The following is an 11,966-nucleotide window of genomic DNA, read 5'->3' on the forward strand; positions in this document are numbered from 1 at the left end:
TTCTACTAGCCCAAATTTGACTGAGCCATACCCAGAATTAGTTCTGAGCCTGCATGGTCATCCTTCTGAGATTGGTCTTATGTAGAGTCACCTCCAAGGTTACTGTACCTACCGAAACTAGTTAGAATGATGGCTCTGCCAAGGCTGCACAATCATATAACTGACAGGTTCCATAAGCATTGGATGTGGCAGCTTTTGTCAATCAATCATCATGTAGCATACTCCAGGATCATGGATAGGAGATTGATGTAGCTGAAACACATTAATTAGTTTTAATAGTATTTATTAAAAATCTATATTACTAGTAACAATAATAATAGTAATAATAAATACTGGACTACAAAACCCTTGTCCTGTTTAACTCTTCACTGTATAGTAAAAATCTTGCCCTATAGTAGGTGGTCAATTAATGCTTATTAAATAATTGAGTAGCAAATATTTGTTAAGCATTTATTGAATCATTACAGAAGGCCTATCATATAGAAATTGGTATTATCAAAGGAAAATGTGACATTTAGAGAGGTGATGTAACTTGCCTAAGTTTATCCAGTTAGAAGCGAAGGATTCAAACCCCTAAATTTGTACTTTTTATCTCTGTGCTGTGCTGACTTTAATCCTATGAACTGTACTGTGTGGGAAAAACTGAGAAGGAAAGTAAACAGCTTCTGGCATTTCTGGTTTTCTGGAAGCCTATCAGTCACTTGTAGATATTTATTAAAAATGAAAAATTAGCAAATTAACTTCACAAAGAATAGTTGCGCCAGGAATTCAAGAAAATGAAGGCTGTTCTTTTTCAGTTTCTTGATAGAGCATTAGAGAACTTCCCAGCCTGGCCCTTGCCAGCTTCATCAGGTGTGTCTATTCATTCTAAACCATCCCTCTAGCCATCTGCTGTAATGCCTTGGATGGGGATATTTACTTTCAGGCTTTTGGTCATGCTGCTCTCTCGGCCCCAAATGAAATCATTCTCATTCTCGAACAAATGACTCAAATGTTACTTCCTCTCCAAAGCCTTTCCCAGCCCTTCCACCCACCTACGCCTCCATCCCTGGCTGAAGTAACCACTTCTTCATCTGTTTTACATGGATCTCTGTTTATAAAGATGGTCAGCTCCTTATTAGCTTTTACTATAGCCAGCCTGTGCTCTTGTCTACACTCTGAGGCCCTTGAAGATAGGAATGCCTTATGGAACATTAAGAGCTGGAGATTAATTCTGTATTCCTGTAAAATGGTGAGAACTCTGGCCTCACTAGATCTAAGAGCTGGTGTGAAGTAGAATAAGATAAAGGTTAAAGAGTTAGGGACCTTAACACTAAAGAACAGAGGATGACATATAGAGAATTTAGAATGGGAAGTTGTGGCAACTCATCTAAAGAGATAGTGCATGATAAAATTGATGCTGTGGGAAGATGATAATATTAGTAGAATGAGAAACTTAGTTTTAGACCCAAAGCTTCTAATTTGAATAGGAAAAAAAATGGAATTGATTTGAAGGTGATATGAAATTGTTTAGAAATTTGAATGGTCACCAGCTCCATAATTCTACTCCTTCACCTGCAAAACTGGTTTTTGTCCATAGCATCAATGACAACTTAGTTTTTTTTTTCACCATTAATTGATTTTTCCATTGAGGTCCTATGAGATGCTCATCACAGCTAGGATCTAATCTTTATGTTAAACCTGTGAGATCAAAATTATTATCACTGCTCAATAGATGAGGAAGCATAGGTCAAGTAGCTTCCCTAGGTCACAAAGCTAATGAGTGTCAGAACAATGACTTGAAGGCTGTTCTCCAATAGGACCTCATAAAGCAAGCATGGATAAGAAAACAAGGCAAGTGTATGCATTTAACCCAGGTGGAAATGTGCAATAAGTTGGGAAACTGAAGCTAACTCATGGCAAAAATAACAGCATCCTTCTTTTATGAAGAGGGTGGGGCTCCACCAGAGGCTTAACATAATGAGGCACTGATTGCTCATACCTTATTACCTAACAGCTACCTGTGATGTAAAGTGGTGATAGCCAATGCTATGAAACAGGTAGGTGTGAGGAAGATATCAGATTCAGGATTTTCAGGTGCTTTATCAGCACTGAGATACTCCAGTGATGATAGGGATGGAAGAACTATGTCAAGAAACAACTGGTAAAGATCTACAAAACCAAGACATCTTTGAAGGGGCTTTAACAAGACTCACTCACTCCAAGCCAACTTATAAGGCAGTTTCTCTCTCCAAGATGATACAATGGTACAGAATATTCCGTCGCAAATAACATGGTCTTGTCAAGAGAGCCAGTTTGCTAAACTGATTATTTTATCATTGAGCTGTGTAAGTCTGGGAATTTCAGGGTGATTTAGAATTTTGCAAAGAATTACTCACCCACTCACCTAGGATGAGTAATAATTTCCTTGGTTAAACTGGTAATGTATGTCGAATTAATTAATTTTATTACATGTATTGCTATAATCTTGTGGGAATTAAGAAATAAGAAATAATTGGAGGAGTTTTTTGGCCAATTTATTAAAACTGAAAAAAATGAAGTAGAGTATTAAGAAAGATCAATTCCCTTCTTTTTTGCAGTGGAAGTTTTAATTTTCTACTTTAGAGGAAAAAATAAAAATGAAAACATTATTGTTTTCTTCTAAAGTTATATCTTTTCCTCCATAAAATCTAAATCAGCTTAAAAGACAAATCTATGTTTTTATATAGTATCACTTACTGGAAAAAAAAATACAACAAACCAATTTCTGCATGTGTTTTAGCCTTTGGTGACCAACCTGTTTCCAGAGAAATGTTAAAAAGATCACGAATATTAAAAGTTTCTATATTTTATGTGACAGTATGCATTCTCTTCACTATAACAGAAATTATGTTTAAAAATAGATTTTTCTTGAATAAGCTAGAAAACAATCATTCCTAGCATTTTGAAATTACAAACCTTCAGAATAGGAAAAATAACTCACCCAGTTATCTGTCCCCTCAATGTTGAGCAATGCAACAATTTTTCCTGTATGTTTTCTATGTGGATTACTAAGGACTGGTCAAAGATTTCAATTCAAATAATAAAATATTTTAGGTGAAATTCTGATGACTAAAGCACTGACTGGTTAGTCTACAGGGAACTAAGATCTTTACTTTCTTGCCCTTTCATATGGCCTCCTTTAATGTACCTTCCTCTCATCAGACCCCTCCACAAGTGATATTTTGAAACAAAGGAGAAGGAGAGATATCAGGTAGAAATGGAAGGGAGTAACTAATTGTCATGTATATTGGTATTTGATAGTTTTGAACAAGAGAATATATTTTTTTTAAAAAAAGGGTGAAATAAATTCATAAGTCCATGCTCAAAAACATCTATTTTTGTATGGGTTTATAGACATAAATATATGCCCATATATGTTTCTTTACAAACATGTAACTAGAAACAAAACATATGCATAAATATGTAAAGAAACATTTACAAAACTTTAGCCATTATAATAGCATATTTGGATTATAAATGTGAAGAAAATGGTATGTAATAAAAATGAAACATCTGGCCCTCCGGATATACATTTTAATGAGTGCTTTAATGATAGCATATGACAAATGGAGCATATGGGAGTGATAGTCAAGTCTTGCTTGAGAAAACTGGACAAATCTTTTGAACCAATTTTTTTTTGTAGCCTATAGATAATACCCGTATCATTTTTCTAAACATACAAATTCAAACCATTCTAAATTAAATAACTGCATATTCATTAATTTTTTTGTTAGGTGTTTACATTAGCCTTCTTCTTAAGGGGAAGCACTCAGCATGTAAGACAAAATGAATGTATCTCAATCTAAAATAATTTGAATGATTGCAATAAAAATGATCTTGCCTATTCTGCTACTACTCTGTCTTTCTCTCTGGACCTGGAATTGTTTTGAAAACTGGTCGTAATCTATACATAGACTATAATAAAGAAGAAACTTGTTCAAAACTCTCCAAGAGGCTTGCACAGACTTTCCTACCACTAAGGCTCTTATGGGAAACATACTCCCATTCTCACCTACAGCTTGACCCTCAATCTTCAGCCTCCTTCAATAATGAAAGTTCATTGCTTAGAGCAAACAACAAGCATTTTGTGTAGCACAAGGAGCTCATGAAATGGAATTCTGTTGACGCTGTGGTTCTGTAGCCTCAGGAGGTCATTGGCAATATGCAATTTTGAGATAGCAACTTCATTCCTCCAACTAGGAGCCATGTGAGAAATGTCAAATCATGTTGAAAGAGAAGGCACTAACTTACTATAAGGAAAGAGAACACTATATTAGCTTATTTGAGGGAGACTTGACTAACAAGGAAGCATAGTGTTTTGAGGAAAAGAGCTAGTGAGGACATGGATATAGAGGCCACTCTGCTGCTTCCCAGCCAGGTTGATTTCTGAGGCTTAAATGCTCTACCTAGAAAGTGGTTATGCTTAGTGTATCTATTTAGTAAGAAATTAAATCAAAGAGTCAAATAAATGTAAACAACCTAGACGTTAGCTAAGGCCTCTCTATCTCCCAGTTCTTATATCTATGCATATGGCTTGAGTTAACACCCTACACAAGCCAGAAAGAAACTCAACTTATTGGTAGTGTGTACAGGAAAACAAAAGCAAAAGGGCACACAAAGTATATGGTGAGTGTACCACCCTTATTGGAGATCAGTGGGTCACAAATGGTAGTGTGTGACCTCTCAATCACACCTACTTGTCCTCTTCTCTATCCCCTTCCTGTCTCCTTCTCTTTATTTCATCCTCCCTCCTCCCATTCTGGGACAATTAAATTCCTCTCCTTTTCCCTTGCTGAGCAGTTTGCATCCTTCTCTAAAGCTTCTGTGCCTCCTGACATGAAGACTACAGAGAGATTCCTTTATCCCCAAGCTTATCCATCACTAGAATAAGGGCCCTTCTCTTTCCATAAGAAGCTCTGGTAGCAGCTCCTGAAGAAGTTAAAATTTCACCAACTCCCTACAGTGAATTATTATGATTACTGGCTAAAATAATGCTTGATCACTTGGAACCTCCAGAACAATGACAATAAAGGAAGATAATGAGATTAATTCCACAGCAATTATTTCGAGCTCAAAGCAATATTCAATTACATATCAAGACATATGAAATATTGTCACCTTCTCATTTTTTTCTACCCAAGGCAATTTGAATAGAAGTGTAGATTCCTCTGGGGTCTCTGACATATTTTCAGGGGCCTGTGAATTCTTTTTGAAAATTTCACATTCGGGGGCTTTCACATTTATAATATTCTTTGAAAAATTAAAGCAAGTCTATTCTGTTTCATCTGGATCACTGCCCTGTGAACAAGTAAGTATCAAGTGAACATCTGTGGTAGAAATGTTCAATCTTTCAGGGAATTGATGAACTTATCTAGGTCTCTTGTTCTTACACAAAAATGACAACAATTGTTGCATCTCTGCTATGGAAACTCAAATTCAAAAGAATTGTTAAATTCCTCTACAAGTTATAAAAGTAATACTTCTCTGTAACAATGATATCTCATAATTGAAATTTTTCTTATTTTTTAAAATATATTAAGGCTTTGATTTGACATCATTAACACAATATAGACAAGTAAAGAAAATACTGCTTTAATTGCAGTGGAGCCGTGAGAAAAGAAGAAGATGAACTTAATACAGAAATTATACATTCACAGTAGTAGGGAACAAATGCATACCGATGTATAAAAATGTATAGGTTCATCACATAGAAAGGAAATTGGCAGTAAATGACTTGTTTATAGCAGTCTAAAAATGATTTACGTTTAAATCAAGGTTTCTTGGTTATACTTTAAATCCAGAGAAATTGCTTTTTGGAAGGTTCTGGTTAAATATAAAGTCTGAACTAGCAAACAAAGGTTTAAAGTAATTAATACCATTATGTGTGATGTGTATGAACATGCATTTTCTACATTTAGAATATACTGACTCTGCTTTGTAGGTTAGAATCAATCCATTCAAAAATCAAAAAAACATCAGGTAAGCATGCACACGAATCCCTATGGTTAAAAGTATGGAGGACAGAAAATTAGATTGTGAGCAACATTGAGAAACTCTAGGGAAAAACACTTAGGGACCTGTGATGGTCTTTCCATGTGTCATTTGGCTAGGCTAAACCCCTAGTTATTCATTTAAATGCTAATCTAGGTGTAAAGATATTTTGTAGCTGTGATTAAAGTTCATAATCAGTTAACTTTAAGTAAGAGGTTATCCTGGATAGTCTGGGTGGGCCTGATTCAATGGTTAAAAGGCTTTAACAGTAGAACTGAGGATTTCCTGATGAAAGAGCATCAGCCTGTGGATAGCAGCTTTAGCCACAGACTTCCAACCTGCCCTTCTTATGTCCTGGGCTACAGATTTCAGATTTGTCTGGCCAGCCTCCACAATCACATAAGCCAATTTCTTGCAATAAATGTCTCAATACATATATATATCCTACTGGTTTCATTTCCCAGTTGGACCCTGACTATTTTGAGTCCCAATAACCTGATGATATGCAAATGTTCAACAATCATAAGAAACTGATATCAAGTAAAAATTTAAATTCTGCAGAACTTTATAGGTATTTGAAAACTTCAAATTTTTTAAAACTCTTAATTTTTAAAAAGTTTCTGAAATAGTTACACCTATAAAGAAATACTTGAAGGGAAAAAAAGTATTTGTTTTCAAAAATTTTTGAAAATGGTATCTACTTGTGAAATAACATTATTGATTACAAAACTAGGAAAGTTTTAAATAATTGCTGTAAACTTCACTGGATGAACAACAAAGAGACTGCAGTGGAGGGAAACTTTAATATTAGACAAATAGCCTTGGCAAATGACCATTAGTGGTGGGTACCAGCATGATGTCCCAAATCATTAGACAGAACTGCCTCAGAGGTTACATGGCCAGAGAACAGACAAGATCTGTCCCTTTAGTAGAGACCAGTGAAGATCCAAAATGAATGTTGATCTGTGGGCCTCCCATTTCCCAAACCTCACAGTTACCATTAACCCAACACTTCAGGATCATAAAAACAACCCTCAATAAAACCCCATCATCATCTTAAATAGGATCACATGGAGGATAAACAGAAAAGTCTGAGGATTTACCCTAAACACACTGAGCCATCATGAAGAGATTATGTAAACCAGAAAAGACTGTTAAACTGTATATGACCAAGTTTGTAGAATTGTTTTTTTCTTCCATGTTATCCAGGGAACTAAAATATTATAAGAAAGATCTGATCTAGTAAAGAAAATCAAGAAGCTGCATTTTATTTGCACATTTTATGGCAGGATGGTAAATTTTCATATTCTTCCTAAGTGTTCTGGGTCCTTTTACTGAAAAAACTGGAATTGAAATATTAATGATGTTAAGTGATTTTTTCAAAATGTGCTCTCCAACTACAGTCTCTAAATCTGTCCTACAGCCTCTGCCACTGTCCAGGAATATCCCTAAAGGTTTTGTTTATTTGTGGGGGGAATTTTATTTGAGGATGAGTTAGAATAGAAAGATAAAGGAAAGGAACGCATGGCATCTGTTCTTCTTCAGATAATCTGGACTAAATTCCAATCTGTGAGGTCACAGGGTTGAAAGTCAAAACCCGATGAAAATATTCACAAAGATTTCAAAAATTCTGAGTACAAGCAGAATTTCTTTGTTGTCCAGGTGATAAAATGTGGCATGAAATTCAAAAGAAGAAGACTGGTCTTCCTGCCAAACAAAGGTTAAGAGCCATTTACCATCAGGAATTATGTGCCTGCTTCTTCTTCAGACATCAGACCTTCTGGCATAGAGTAAACGTAGGGGAAGGAGAAGACAAAGGGGATCCCAACCAATCTAGGTTGACCTCCTAAGACAGCTGTAGCCCCATAAGGGTTAGCACTAGTTCTTTGGTGAGAAGGAAATGGGACTTCATATCAGAATTCACCAAGGTCTTTTACAATAGAACTGCCCCAGAATTTGGCTTTGGCCTCATTATTTAAACAAAATCTGCCCTATAACCTCAGCCACTGGAAGATAGTGAATCAAATACTTAAGCAAATGTGTGATTGATTGTTATATTATCATATATGTTTCACTGTATCTAACCAGAACTTCATAGTAATATGAAGAAGACATGTCATTTGGATTTATTATTATCTTAATTGTTCCTTTCAAAATTGGTAAAAATTATAGATATGATTTGTAATGAAAATTTGTTTATGTGCTTGTCATATTGAAGTTCTATGCCAATCATAACATAAATGTATATTCATTATAGCAAGAGAAAAATGTTGTTACAATGATGTGTTTTGAAAGCTGTTATTTTGATGTACAAAAACAATTTTTAAGAACCTGAAATCATTAAGTAAATAGGAAAATAGATTGATAGGTAATATGATTGTTAGGAGAGAATATACAAGCTTGCCACTTTTACAAAGACTGTTGTGGTAACAAATCTCCAAAACAGTGACCCTCACCTCCTAGTGTTCTTGCCCCCGGTACATACCTTCCCATATTGAATAAAACTGACCTCTGTAAACAATAATCACATAGTATGATTTCTAGGACTATGACAAAATAGACATCGAGGCTTCTACCTTGCTCTCTCTTGAATCGCCTGTTCTGGGGGAAGCCAGCTGCCATGTAGCAAGGACACTCCAGCAACCTGTGAAGCACATGTAGGGAGAAGATGAGGCCTCTGGCCAGCAACCACTGCCAGCTTGCTAGTCCTTTGTGTGAGCCAACCTGGAAGCAGATCATTCAGCCCCAGTCAAGGTTTAAGATGACTACAGCCCAGACCTACATCTTGACTGCAATCTCAAGAGAGACCCTGAGATATCCCAAAATAAGACACTTTAAGTTTCTAACTCACATAAACTGAGGATAATACATGTTTATTGTCATTTTAAACCACTAAGTTTGGGGTGACTTCTAATGCAGCAATACACAACTGTTACAAATATAATACTTCTTGACCCAACCGATTTTTTTTAAAGTAAGAAATTATATAAAATAAGTCATGGGGATATAATGTACAGTATGACAATTAAAGTTAATAATATTGTATTGCACATCTGAAAGTTGCCAAAAAAGTAAATCTTAAAAGTTCTCATCACAAGGGAAAAAATTCTTTAACTGTACATGGTGACAGATGTTAACTAGATTTATTGGTGGTGATCATTTCACAATATATACAATTATTGAATCATTATGCTGTACACATGAAACTAACATCATGTTGTATGTCAATTATACTTCGATTTGTAAAAAAATAATATAAAACAATAATAGAGATTAGATTATACCATAATTCTAAGCTTTGTAGAATTGCTTAATGTACCAGTATTTAGAGCACTAAATAAAATAACTTTTAAGAATGATACTTAACTATTAGTTATTTAATTACATATAGGCCTTGAGTATTTAAAAAAAAAAGACTTAGTTTGGAATTTCCATATTCTGAGAGGAAGAATTACAAACAAAATATCAACTTTGCTTCTCAAAATTTTAGCAATAGAAAAACCTCCAAAATTCTATTAGAAAAAATCCATGATAAATTATCATTGATTCAGTCATAATAAAAACTATGACTAAAGGAAATATTAAAGAAAAATGAGATACCCTAAACACATTTTGTTCTCATTAATCACACTGCAAAACAGCAGGCTTTGTTAATATTTAAAAAATTGTCTTATGGTTCAGAGTCTAAAAAGGTTAAAAATACAAACAAAAAACTATAGACATTTTCCATGGTTGAAGATAAAGAATTTTTGAGATTTAAAAGGATATGAATCCTAGGTACAAAATTTTTTTTAGAAAATATATTGCTGAACATCTTTTTCCTGAACTACATCATATCATATCAGTTATATTATATTATGATATAATTATCTTAATTTTGTGAATAGTATATGAATTAAACTGTTAGCAGTATTATTGAATATGCTATATATATTTATATGTTCAGAAACATACACAGAACAGATATGTAATCCTGGAACAGGATAATATAGCAAAATTACTAGCCATAAAGAGAAAGATAACAGCTTCTGATTATTCTTTTACAACAAATAATCCATGTGACAGAAAAGACTTTTTATAATAATAGCTTTATTAAAATATAATTTATATACCATAGAATTCACTCTTTAAAGTAGGGGTCTCCAGCCCCTGGGCCATAGACCGGTACCTGTCCCTGGCCTGTTAGAACTGGGCCGCGCAGCAGGAGGTGAGCAGCGATTGAAGCTTCATCTGTATTCGCAGCCACTCCCCGGGGCTAGCATCACCACCTCAACCCCACCTCAGATCATTAGGCATCAAGTTTTTATAGGAGCACCGGTCCCTGGTGCCAAAAAGGTAAGGAGACCTCTGCTTTAAAGTATACAACTGGGTCATTTTTAATATAGTCGCAAAGTTGATCGACCATCATCACTAATTTTAGAACATTTCATTATCCCCAAAAGAAACTGTTCTCATTCGCAATTATTCTTCATTCTCCCTCTACTCTGAGCTTCTGGCAATCACTAATATACTTTGTATTGATTTGCTTATTCTGGACATTTCATATAAATGATCATGAAAAATGTGATCTTTTGTAACTGTCTTCTTTCATTTAGGATATGTTTTCGAAGTTCATGTTGTTTCTTTTAATAGTTAAATAATATTTTATACCATATTTTACCTATTCATCAATGATTAGACATTAAGTCTGAAATTGGTTTGTATACAATAAAAGCTGAGATACAAATGAAAATCAAGAGAACATTCTTTTATCTTTAAATACAGTTACGTTTTGTCATTGCCACATATCTAAGTGCCAATATTTAAGAAACAAATATGTTTCAAGTGGCGGAGAGGGAGTAAAAGAGAGGCGGTGAAGGTTTCAGTGACCTAGACTTCCCACTTAAGATGTTCAACAGTGAACACTGCATGCATTGCATAGTGTCCTCCTCCATTTTCATTGTTAAAAAAAAAAAAAAATTAGGTTGAAATAATTTTAGACTTACGGAAGAGTTGCAAAAATAGTACAGGATGTTCCCATACACGCTTCAAAGTTCCATGACCACAGTACAGTGATCAAACTGAGAGATGGACTTTGCACAATACTGTTAACTAGATTATGGGCTTTGTTCAGATTTTCCCCTTTCTCCACCAAAGTTTTTTTCTATTCTAGAATCCAACCAATCCAGGATCCCACAGTGATTTAATCATCATGTTTCCATAGTCTCCTCTAATCTACTATAGCTCTGCAATTTTTCTTTGTCTTTCATGACTTTGAGACTTCTGTAGAAAATAGGTTATTCATTTTGTAGAGTATAATATACCCCAACTTTGCCTTGCTTGCTCATGATTAGAATGAGGTTTGTATTGCTGGGAAGGAGAACGGAGGTGACCAATCCTTCTCAGGACATTATATCAAAGAGCATATGATGTCAACATAACTTAACCTTGAATCCTCGGTTGAGGTGGTGTCTTCCAGGTTTCTCTACTGTAAAGTTACTATTTTAGAAGATATGCTTTGAACCTGTACAAATATGCTGTTCTTCCTTAAACTTTTACTAATTTCATCATCCATTGGAGGATCTCACCTGTACCAATTATTACTGTGGTGTTATAATGGTGAGCTTTTTTACCTTCCTTTGGCACTTATTAAATGAAATCCTTCTGTAAAGAGGTATGGTCCCTTGTCTGCCATTTACATATTTATTCAATTATTTATTTTTATAAATATGGACTAATGGATATTTGTTTTATTCTTTGTGTTAACTTCAATTATGTTTAACTAATTTTTGTTGGTTTTATAAAGCACACAGTTAAAGACACCTGGACCAAGAAGACCCAATGTAAATAAATATTTAAGTCAATATCTGGAACCTAGTATTGGCCCAATCATGTAACAGATTTTTTTTTACAGAATTCTGTCTTAACATGTTTGTTTCTCGTTGTCTGTTCTATATTGGAATTGTTCATAGTTG

Source organism: Pteropus medius, unplaced genomic scaffold, assembly GCF_902729225.1.
Source record: "Pteropus medius unplaced genomic scaffold, Ma_sr-lr_union100, whole genome shotgun sequence".
NCBI classification, from domain to species: Eukaryota; Metazoa; Chordata; class Mammalia; order Chiroptera; family Pteropodidae; genus Pteropus; species Pteropus medius.